The 12724-nt window shown below is 34.4% G+C and overlaps 1 protein-coding gene across 6 annotated transcripts in view; it reads left to right on the top strand.

Moving 5' to 3' along the window:
* The window catches only part of ATF2 (activating transcription factor 2), a 73695-nt gene that overhangs the window by 2260 nt on the left and 58711 nt on the right, over window positions 1-12724 (top strand). For all 6 annotated transcript variants that reach the window (XM_019727477.2, XM_074338262.1, XM_074338286.1 and 3 more), the window contains exon 2: window positions 7638-7739. The gene's annotated coding sequence lies outside the window, so the exon portion shown is untranslated. The remainder of the gene's footprint in view (window positions 1-7637; window positions 7740-12724) is intronic.

Here is a 12724-nt window from a genome sequence, read left to right as displayed (position 1 = left end):
TATCTGTATCAGCTTCGGCAAATAATCAAACTTCGTTTAAAACCCAATAACAACAATTGGAAATTCAGCTGATCCTTATAGAAATCAATACATGTAGTACTTGTTATCTATTCTCTGTAATTAAAATGTACTTAAACAAAAAAGCTATAAATTTGCATTGCTATAGTCAGTAGTTTAACTTAGTATTTCTGCGTTTATCCTATACTCACACCTATTCCTTGAGGCTAACTTACCTAAAATGCTACATGTTCTCTTAATGTAGTTTTTAATGGTTGGGTAATAGTGATAGTATTTACCTATTTCTAGGGAAAAACACCACAAAACATTTTATTTCTTTTGTTCTCTTTCTTGAGCTAAAGGTTAAAAAGTTAGAATAAGGTATAGTTTCATAGGCATTTAAGAAAGTTTGTGGATCTTTAAGGCCAACAATAATTGGAATTCTTTTACATATGTTATTATAAATATGTCATATGTTATAATTAATAATTAGAAATACATATACAGAGGGTTCCAAAAATTGTATACACATTTTAAGAAAGAAAAAAGCTGTATTAAAATTGTAATACTCCATATATAGCGATAACAAAAGATGAGTACAAGTCACATTTGACTTCCGCAGTTACAAGAGGTGCTCAAAGTGGTTACCGTCAGTGTAATTTTAGTACAGTTTTTTCCTTTCTGTATACGTTGTTTTGGCACCCTCTGTATATTATATATACTATTTTCATTTATTCTGTTAACCTTGAAACTGGTACATTCGTTTACATTTTTAAGTACATTTAGTGATGCTTTTTTTCTTGACATTTTGACAGTGTCAGTAAAGTGATTAAAAACTTTTCCTTTTTTTTTTTTTTTTTTGCAGTAAGAAGGGATGTGAATAAACAGAATGCTTTGGGGGCAAGTCCCAGTCACCCATGTCTGTGTTCTGTATCTTAAAGATAGAGGTTCTCAACCATTTTCTCTGTCTTAATACCCAAGGAATAGAAAGCACTCCCTACAGTAGTAATAGCTTATTACCACGGCGATTCTCAACAAGATTAGTGGGGCAAGACAGAGGGGGAATGATTGTAATTAGCAAAAGCCATTTTGGCAAAATACCAAGTGCATTTTGCTTATTTTGGTAGTATATGGTTACCACCATCTATAATTAAGTTTATAAATATGTTTCTTAAATGCTCTTTAGTTTGCCTAATTCATCCTAAACCTTTGTTACCCCAATTTTATAGCTTTGTTTTTCTAATTCTGCTGTTTGGGCTTGTGTGTTTCCTTTTATTTATTGAATAGTTAACATGATATTTACCAAATGACTTAAAATTTCCTTAATTTTAAATGAACAACAGGAAAATGATTGTCTTCAGTTTCTGCCTATTTTAACACTGAATTGAACATCTCTGTACATATCTTTTTTCTTATTTTGAATTGTTTCCATAGAGTACTAATTTCAAATGAGATTACTAGGTCAAATGATATAAATGTTTCTATGGTTGCCACATTTTTGCCTCCCAAACAGTTGATCAAGTTTACACCATAATCAGACTATGAATGCACCAACTTTGTCATGATTTTACCACCTTTGGAGTTATGTTTATTAATAAAGTACGATTACTTAATGAGGAATTGTTAATGGGAATAAGTTGTGTTTCTTTAGCAGTATTATTTAGTTGATCATACCAATCTGTATTATCTACCAGTGAGCTATCTATGTGCTGGAACAGATACTGTATATTGCATATTTTCTGTCATTTCACTTTGTTTCTCTTGAAAGATTACTGACATTTTTTGACAATCTAATAGTACTTAAATTTTATGCAGTTTTACATAGTTTACATGTTGGGTCTTATGCCAGTTTCTTTTAATGTAAGAGCTACTTTTTGAACTATAGATCTATGAGTTATAAAAATTCACAGTAACATTTCCATATAGGTAACCGTTGAAATAAAGAATGTGCATGTTGTAGCTAACTGGAGTTGTTGTTTCCTCAATATCATTTTCTGGTACATAGTAAGTATATAATCAATGTTTTAGGGCAATTATTAGGAGCCAGATTGTCATGGTTCTACCACTTATCTGTGTCACCTTGAGCAAATAATATAACTTCTCTGTGCCTCAGTTTCCTTATCTTTGAGAATAATATTTAACTCCTAGCTTGTGGTAATTCAAATAATGTATATACAATGCTTAGAACAGTATTAGGAACTTAATGAGTACTGAGTATATGGTGTGGTAATTATTGTTAAAGTTCATTCAGAACAATAATTTATCACAGCCTCTCCAGGCGTGTGTGTGATGTGGCTTGAAGGTAGTATATCAACCATCTCTTTGGTAGCTTTGGCAATATAGATGGGTTTTCATAGAATTTTCATAAATCCATGTGAGAGAATATCTCATATTTTTTGTTCACATACCCGCCTTCTCCCCGAGTTAGACTTTTTCTATACAAAGCTCATGCAGTATAGCATATCCATATTTTGAGCTGATAAATTGTGATATTATGATTTCCATAAAACACAATTATTATTTTATTTTCCACCAATCCCACTTTATAAACATTTCAGTGAGAACTTTCATTCTTCCTCTCCATAGTGGAAGAGATGATTAAATTAAAATATGTAGCACATTTCTAATCCTTGTTCTTTTGAATTTGTTACTAATTATCAACTAATATAACTACATCATTGGTTCTCAACCAGTGTCAAGAGTCACTGGTGTCTTTTATCATTTATAAGGAAGGTTTTTAATAATTGTTGAAATATAGATTATGAATTGAGGGTTTTCCTGTACATCTCTTTCACTTACTTGAATTTTGACATACTTTGAGGAGAGGAGAGGGGAGCTTACCAGTGTTGTGATGGGAATTGTACTTAACCCAGACCTTATCTTATTGTGTGTTCTCTTAATAATGAGAATTTATTATTCATGTACTCTTAATAATGATGAAGATTGTGAATTATTGTAATATATTTGGGTAGGTATGAATTTCTATTTTTAATTTTACAAAAGATAAGTTTTTAGTAAGAAAAAAAGCATTGATATGTACATTTTATATATCTACCTTGAGCAAAAACAATGTTGTGGACATTATTTATATAACAGATATGATTACCAAATCTGAAGTGATGTTATTAGTAAAAGCTTGCATTAGCACTGTTCATATTCGTAACCATTAATCTGTAAGTTCTTTGTATGTATATATGTTTAATGTTCTGTTGTAATTTTAAATTTTAAAACAAGAATTTGCTTATATCACTTACGGATTAAAGGTCTGGGAGTAATCAAGACTCACTTAAAAAAGGAAGTTTAACTTAAAAATTGGGCTACTGATATTTTTATTAAATTATATTTTGAGATGTTAGGCTGATATCACTATTCACATTACTAATAATGTACTTTCACGAATACAATATTTGAGAAAAGTCTGTGATGTTCTTTATGTATCCCATGAACTTTGAGGAGTTTCATCAAAACCCTAGTACACTCGTGGGAGTTGGATATGTGTGAAGGACTCTGTCATGCCCGCTCTGAGTGGGGCAGAATTAAACTGCTGCTTTCCTCATTAAAGCTGGGCTTATGTTTTTCTCACATCTGAGGAGTTTGGTTTCCTTACATTGATGAACTAAGCGTTATGTACCAAATAGCCTTATGGGATGACATCAAACTCATGGGTTAAAGACTAATGTAAAAATCTTCTAAGAGTTAAACATGTCGTTCTCAGTTACTGGTTTTAAAAATAAAGAAGGTAGTAAGATTAGGATTAATTAAGCATTAGGAAAATACATTTAAAGTCAAAATAAAATACAGTAAAACTGCTAATAAACTTAATAGCTACTGAGTGAATACCATTTACTATAATATGTATTTTTCATATATTATTTTCATTTATTCTTTTTAACAACCCTGTAACTGGTATACTGTTTCTTACCAGAGTGGATCTTAGTGAAATCATACCATTTAAAATTTTTCTAATATAAAAACTCAACTGTAACCTTACCAGCTCATAGCTACAGGTTTTCAAACTCTGAGATTTAAGTTTGTCATTAGGCCCAGTTTGCTATTCCCACGGTGAGCCCTAGGATCAGTCCTTGCATTTCGTGGCGCTTGACCAAGATATAAGAAGGAATTTATAGCATAGACAAAACTCTGTGTCTGAGGTGTCGCTGCCCTTGAAGACTGGGACGCAGCCTGTCCTCCTGGGTCCTTCAACGTTTTTGCTCATTCTATTATCTAATTCTGCATCACAGATTACCACATACTCTACATCTTAAAACAACACAAATTTGTCTCACAGTTTTTGTAGGTCAGAAGTCTGGGCCCTTGCTTCTGGTCTTACAAAGCCAAAATCAGTATGTTGGCAGAGCTTCATTTCTTTTTTGGAGGGCGTGGGGCAGAATCCACTTCTAGGTTCATGCAGAGACTGTAAGCTGACTGCAGTTGTAGGACCAAGGTCCCTCTTCTGACTGTTCGCAGAAGCTGAAATGCTTTGAATGCTGCTTTCCTCCAGTAATGGCAGGTCAAGTCTCTCCCAGGCTTCTAATCTCTGACTGCTGCTGCAGCTGGCTCTCTCTGGCTCCAAAGGGAGAACGTTCTCTGCTCATGTAATTAGATTGGGCCGCCTGGGTAACCCAGGATAATCTTCCTGTTTTAGGCTCTGTAATCTTTCTACATTTGTAAAGTCCATTTTTCCATGTAACACAACCTATTCACAGGTTCCAGGGATTACTGTGTGGACATCTTTGGAAGGCTGTTCTGCCTACTCCACTCATACATGAGCCTGAAACAAACTTTGATAAACTGTACCCTTGCACATTTCTAAATTGATTCCTAAAGTTTTCATCATAAGTTTAAGTAGTTGAAAAAAAATAAAATTTCTGGCTTTTGTAGATATTGACACCATTTTGAAGTACCTAATTTCCATGGTGATATGATGTTATCATTGGTTTTAAAAAACAAACTTGAATTAATTCATCTTTAACAGTTGGAAACTTTCATTGTTCCTTTTTATTATTGAACTTTTATTTAATTTCCATGTCTCTAACATTTTATTTGGATCCAGTATATTTTGATGTTTTACAGTATTTTATTAATCACCTTATCGCTGCAACAAATATGAATTAAACTTTTCAAAGTTCCTTATTATTTCCTCTTTGCTTTATTTTCATGCAACTCTCTGTCAGGACAGTGCATTTATGGACAGTATTTTGAGGATGGAAGAGCCAATCATTAAATGAAAGTTTTTATTGTTCCTGTCATCACACTGTACAATATAGCTGAATGCAGAGCATTCCTAAACACAGGGCAAAACACCATTCTTCAAGCCATGCTTTGCTATAACAGAAATATTTATAAAACAGGGAAAGACACAAGTCTGAGGTTTAATGGTGCCTTGATTAATGGAAGCTTTAAGACACTATAAAATTATCCCCTTGTTGTGTTCCATGGAGGTTTTTACAACCTGGAGTAATGCATTGTAATAAGATTTGGTCTGGGTGAGAGAGATGAATTTTGAAATGCGGAAGAATGACGATTTAAAGAAAGTAGGCAGATCATTTTTAGGAAGGCAAATATAGGGAAGTTGAAGAGATGGAAATTGATTTTGTTACAACTTATCCTGTTCAGATGTCCTTTGGAAAGCCTTAGTTAACCTTTGGTAATACGTAAACCTATTTGAACACTGCTGCCTTGAAAGACCGTCTCTCTTTTGCTAGCTCTTGTCTTCCCACAAGGCCAGAAGCCAACCTCTCTACTACCCAGGATTGCCCTTGAGTATGTTAGAGTCTTCTGACTCCACGTCCAAGAGAATTAATTTCTCACGTTGATGTCTACCTTTTGGGTCCTGTTTCCTGGCACAATAACTACTTCTTTTTAGAATACTTGCTATTAGCAGTGTTTGCCCCCTTCAGCAGAGATTCGACCTTTTACCCACAGGTTAATTATATACAAATATAAGAAACACATGTACAGTAGCTAGGGTAGGATAGCAGTAATTTACCTAGAACACCATCCCACAGAGCCATTTGTCCTTTGAATTGTTGCTTCATTTATAGTCCCCATTTTACGTTTGTATAGTGGTATATCCTGTTTGGGTCCCTTTCCCTTTAAGGAATAGTCTGTATATAGAGCATAATTTTGTTGCCAGCTTTGAAGTAGTCTTTTTAGCTTCCGGTATTCACATTAAATTCTTAAACATATTAAGGCTGTTTCAGCCAACCTTATTCAAGATAAAGTGCAACCTTCTTTGCAATAGTCTGTACAACAGGGAAATCTCCAAAGTTCATACATAGCCTAATTATGGGAGCTGAGGCCTCAAATAATGTATAGGAAAGTCTACTTTCCCTTTTACGTCTTGCTTCTCTGTTCACTGCATTTTCCTAATGCATTTGCTAACAACTTTCTTCCAAGTTCTTACCCACTCTCATGTTGGTCACTCCCATTACCTACATAACAGTCCCATGTAATGATTGCTGTGTTCCATGGACTGCCTACACAAGTACAATCATTTAGCTTGTTTCTTTACTCTAGCATTGTTATTCTGATCTTCAGATTCTTTCCCTTCTGTCACCTACATCTTGGCCTTGCTTATGTAGAGAAGTCCTTATGAACATTGGTGTTGCTCCTTGGCCACTTGGCAGGACTTTCTGCTTTTGAAAGCTTTCTTCAGTAGACTGCCAAGGCAGCCCTACAAGGTATCCAACCATCTTACATTTTAGAATGAGATGAGTATGATGGTAGAAACTACTAAAATGTCCACCAGTATTCATTCCTATTTTTCTTTATTATAAATGGCTTCAATTTGTAACTGAGCATGTGGCGAAATAAAGAATTTATTTTCCAGCTTTCCTGCTAGCTGTGGCTGTGTGACCTAAGTTCTGGCCTATGCAATGTCAATAGAAGTTTCCTGTGAGATTTTTGAAAAGTTTCCCTAGAGGGAGGCTATTACTTATCCCCCCCATTCCCCACTTCTTGCTGTCTGATCAGCAGATGTAATGGCTAGACCTTGAGCGGTTATTTTAAACCATGAAGAGGATGCCACATGTTAAGGATGGCAAAACAACAAAGTAGAAGGAGCCTCGGCTCCTAACGATTATGGTTCTGGACTGCCTGTGTTTATATGAGAGAAATAAAGTTCTGATTTCAGCCAATGTTATTTTGAGTTTTCTGTCACTCACATGAACCTAATCCTAACTGATTCAGGTATAAAAAAGTCAAGCTATTTCCTAGTAAGAAGCACATAGTGGGTCCCATGGGTGTTGCGGTCCAGCACTGACGTAAGAAACACTATAATCTCCACAGTAAGCATTGTGATGCTCAACGCCAGCACTGCCGATGCTGTGATAATAAAAAGCTTCATTTTTCTCCTTTCACCAAGATTCCATTGCTGTAGTCCATCCTCAAAACATACCTCTGATAGGTGGCAATGTGCTGGAAGTTATGGGAGGCCACAGGATAAACATCTTCCTGGAGCACTGAAGACTTTGGAGGGAATCTTAACTTTTATATAAAAAGTAATAGAATGGAAAGCAAAATTCACGTGCATTTTAAGTATAAAATCCACATTTTTAAAATGCTATAGTGGAGTTGGACGGCATGAGGCTATTTCTTTAGATCTTGCAGAGTAATGAGTTCACTTTTTTCTGCTATAGGGATACGTAGAAGGAAACCTGAGAAACACTGCTTGCTTGATTAGAGCCGAGGGAATTCCTGGCAGCAAAGTGAATAAAGCTCATGGCCCACCAGCTAGAAAGGTAAGAGATTTTAAGCTTTTAATGAAAAAAAATGGTATTTTATTTTATGACTGTCTCAAATGTTACTGAATTCAACAGATATTTTCAGACAGTAGTCCTCAGAATGCTAGTGTCCTACGATACTGAGAGTGTTTAATAAAAAAAAGAAATTCTGAGGTTCAGCAAATTTGAAAATGTCCTTTTGGAGCTACTGTGTATGGCAGCACATAGTAGTACACTGAAGACTTATATTAAAGTGTTTGATTTAGTTTAACCTAGAGGCTCCTAAACTTACCTGACTAGGGAGCCTTCTCTATAGCAAAGGATCGCAGTATGAAAGTCCCAATTCTCCTAGAATTTTATAAGGATAATAACAGGAGTTACTCCAGGAGGTATTTTCTGTATTTCAAAAATATTTTGGACAAAAAGTATTGGGTAATACTCTAAGGCTGTACAAGCTAACTAAAATGTCAGAGTTGTTTGCTTTTGGATTGAATTATATCAGCTAAGTTTAATTCCATGATTATTTCATGCTGATCAGAAACATTAATAGGAAGTTATATAGTGCTTAATACATACCTTTATTAAACATCTAATATGTGGCTGCCACAATGTGCTGATGTTAAAAGTTATAAAGTGCAATGGTTTCTGGTCTCAAGCCATTTATAGCTTGGAGATGTAGCTTCTAAAGATGGAAGGAAAATATTGATTTAATAAATGTGGCCTGGCATACAAAATCTTTCAAAATAGGGTGGTCTGGTGATAGACTTTGTCAGATGTATTGATACACAAGCAAATTGGCCTATGCTGTTGTATCTGAATCTGGAGGTTTAGAACAAAAGAAACTACCTCTATGTGTAAATATACAGTTACTCTAACTTTGACAAAAATTTGGAAAATAATGTAAATGTACATATATATTTTTGAAAAAGTAAAAAATTTTAAGCTGGTGTAAGGAGGAAAGGGTGGCAAGACTTGATAATTTTTTTCCTGCATTATTCCCACTGATACCTACGTTAAATAATTTTGAACTACTTTTCCAACTTAAATGTTCAAGTCGACTGATTTGGTTAGAAGTAGTTTTCATAAAATGTAAATTCCATGAAGGCAGGGACTGTGTCTGTCTGGAGTCTAGCACAGTTCCTACCATCTTGCTAGGAATATTTACTCAGTAAATATTTACTCAGTAAATATTTATTGACTGAGTGACTGAGAGAGAGATCTGAATTTCAGGGTAGAGGGGGATAGTGGGTGGAGGGATAGCAGAGGTGAGTGGTGTTATTTAAGAAAGGGGTAGATGAGTGGGAAGTAAGAGCATTCCAGGCTGAGAGATGGGGCTGATTAAAAGTGTGCATAACTAGAGCCAAGAGATGAAAAGGTAGCATAAAACTGGAGTGGGAGGCAGGAATCAATCCATGCAAAGGTCCGGAAACAATGTTAAGGATATGAGGCCTTATTCTAAGAGCATTTTTTTCATAAACTGGTCCTTTCCTCTCATTTCAACTGGTACTACTTGAGTTCAGACCATCATTGTCTTTCCCGAATTCAGCAGTAACTTGTACTGGTTTTCTTATGCATAGTGTTGTTGCCCTATCTAATCCATCCTCCACACTCCGATTAGTGTTCTTACCAACATGCCCCTGTGATTATCTAGTTCACCTAATTGAAATCTTTCCATGTTTTCCAGTAGGGTTAGGAAAACATTTTCTTTAAAGGGCCAAACAGTAAATATTTTAGGCTTCATGGGGGCCACATATGGTCTCTGTTACTTATTTATTCTTCTTCCCTTTCTCCTCTCCCCCCGTCTCATACTCAGGGTACAGAAGACTCTCACGTCACCCAGTCATAGAAGCATAGTCAGGCATCACAAACTACGTTCCATCATCTTGGCTGTTTTCCTATGCCTACTCCAGTCTGGCTTTCATTAATTTCTTAATAGTATGAACATGACAGAAAATACCCATCAGTCCTAAGTATGATTTTTGGATCTCTGGTGCCCACCTCGGTTTGGCTAATTTCTTTTTTCCTTTTTACAAATTTCCTGAAGCAGTAATCTGATTGGCTTAACTTGGTCAGATGTGTCCCCTGGTTTGCTTGAACCAGGTATGTCAGGGTAATGGATATATGGGATTGCCCTTTGTTGGTAGTCAGACTCTATGACAGGAGTATGGATGCTGAGGAGAGATGACTGCTCCAGTATGCGCCTTATTTCCCCAGGTTCCCATAGAGTCTGGGAATGTCTTTGGTATTGTATGTATATCACAGAATTAGTAGTAGTAGTTTTATTTGTTTCTCTTCCTTACTAAGCTGACTTGGAGGACATGGACCATCTCTCTTATTCTTAATATGGCAGTGGGTACAATAGGCAGTCAGATGTTTTCCAAATCAATTTCATAAAATAAATTGTATTAGAAATGTTTGGGAATGCTGTACATTGTAGTAAACACTTAATATTACCCTTATTTTAAATCTGTTTTGAAATATGCTTTAAAGGTAAGAGGTTACAACATTTATAGGTCTGTAACCAATTAACTAGATCAGTCAAATTCACATTTTAGAAATTTCTGAAGCTAGTCACCAGAAATTTATTGTCTCCCATTTGTTAAGAGTCGTTTACCCATGCTATGTTCTATGAAGTGAGTTACTTCTTATTTATTTTTGATAGAAATGTAAGTCAAGCACATACTTTCATCCACTGAATCATTTGAATGATAGAATTCAAAATGTCATGGGCATATTGATGCTACAGTCCACAGGATCATCTATCTTGCTTAACAAATTTGACCCACATTTCATATTTTTTAAAAAAGGAAACTATCTAGTTGGACAAATAATTGTCTGATATCACTATCACTCTTCAAATCTCTATTCAGGTCTGGAAATTGTTCTGGTATAGTATGATTCTGTTTGCTCTTAACCTTGCAGTACAGAACATAGTTTTTCTGCTCTTTGACATCTCATAACATGAAAGTTATAAACCAGAAACAAATAGAGAATTATTAGAGAATCCGTATGTTTTGCAGCATTTTTCTCATACAACTACTGTTACAAACTACATACTAATTATATAATGGTTATATAGTGAATTACAGTGCATATTATTTATATAAAACTTAAACTTCTATATGTTTTTTAAATTTAACTTCAAAAAATTTTTAAATTCCTGATATTTTTTTTATGTTCAGAATCTTTTAAGACTAAGTTGCCCACATGATGTCCCATTATCCCCAAATACTGTTTTCTACAATAAGACATTCTGCGAAACCACCATACAACCATGAAACTCAAGAAATTAACGTTAATATATTACTACCATCTAATTTGCACATCACATTTAAGTTTTGTCAATTATTCCAATAATTTTATATTTATAGCAAAAAGATTCAGTCTAGAATCTCACATTGCAGTTAGTTGTTATGTTTCGTTGGTCTTTTTACAGCTGAAACAGTTCCTCAGTCTTTCCTTGACTGTGATGACTTAAACACTTTTGGAGGTTATAGGTCATTTATTTTGCTTCAATTGGGGTTGTATAGTACTTCTTCATGATTAAATTCAGGTAACGTTATCTTTTGCCTTGCTATCGTGGAAGTGATGATACGTCCTCCTTGCATCCTGTTGGGGGCGTGTGACAGTGGTTTCCCGTCTGTCTAGTGTTGTTAACGTGGATCAGCTGACTAAGGTGATACTTGCCAGGCTTTTGTGCTATAAATTACTCTTTTGCCCTTAGTAGTTAAAATGTATTTTATAGGGAGATACTTTGAGAGTATGTAAATATCCTGTCTTATCAAACTTTCAGTTTATTCTTTTTTTTTTTTTTTTGCAATAAATGCTTTTTATTGTATGCTCATTTCAATGAGTAACATTTAGAAATAATAATCCCACGTAACAGTGACAATCTTATTTTACAGCGTGTACATCATTTACAGCCACATAACACACAATTTTAGATTTTCCAAATTTAATATTCTGAATTTAAGAGAGATAAAAAATTTCTTCTCAAGGAATTGATTCTTATCTAGTGCAAAAACAGAAAGGTGAACATTAGTCAAAACACAAAGCCACAATATAGCATGAAGTAAAATTACATTTGAATTATGTTGAACAGCTGAGTGTAAACATGAAGCAACTAAAACTTAAAAGTACACATATGCATTACATTTATGAACAGGATTTTCATTAAATTTCCCTAAACCAGCTTTTTATATTAAGCGCCATTTTGATTTGCTGCATGCTAACACAAAGCGTTGTTAAAGGGATGCATATTTTAAATTTGTACACTGTAAACTGAATATCCACCTCCGAACTCTATTGGCAGCCTAGTGTTTTGTTAAATACTGCATAAATACTGCCTCATATTGAAAACACATGTTAATAATATGGTATATAGATTTTTAAAATCAGAATTTTCAATAATGGCATAAAATTGCACCTTTAAACATTAGAGCAAGTAAGACTAGAACCATCATACTTGCTAAGACTGTCCTAAAAAAACCAAAACCCTCTAAACATTATAATATTTAAGAAAACTGTGTTCTCTCAACTTAATCGTTAGATCATTAAGAAATATAGTGCTAACTTTGTTTGCAACACTACTGTTGCATCCGTTTTAGAAATCCGTATTTGACTCAAATATACTTTTGTCATATAAGCTACACTGAACAACAATCAACTCGAACATCAGAAAAAGGGGAACTTTAATCCTTAGACTCCACCTTAAGACGTCAGCACAGAATGCTGTATTTCAAACATCCTGTCCTGCGATAAAATCTTAGCAGCTCTGAAATTGTTAGTAGTATTAAATTAATCTAAACTGTTTTCCAGTGAAATTTATTTTAATGAATACACAAACTTTTGTCATTTCTGGAATTCAATTTCCAGGTACCATATAAAAGGCTCAATGACTAAATGCAGTTTATTCTTTTATATTAGTATGGATTAATGGAATCCTGTTTTTATTCACCGTATGATCCACTAGTATCATTATTTATTTTGATTCTCAAATTGTC

The sequence above is a fragment of the Rhinolophus sinicus genome, linkage group LG01 (assembly GCF_036562045.2).
Source record: "Rhinolophus sinicus isolate RSC01 linkage group LG01, ASM3656204v1, whole genome shotgun sequence".
Classification (NCBI taxonomy): domain Eukaryota; kingdom Metazoa; phylum Chordata; class Mammalia; order Chiroptera; family Rhinolophidae; genus Rhinolophus; species Rhinolophus sinicus.
This window is presented reverse-complemented; position numbering and strand designations above follow the sequence as displayed.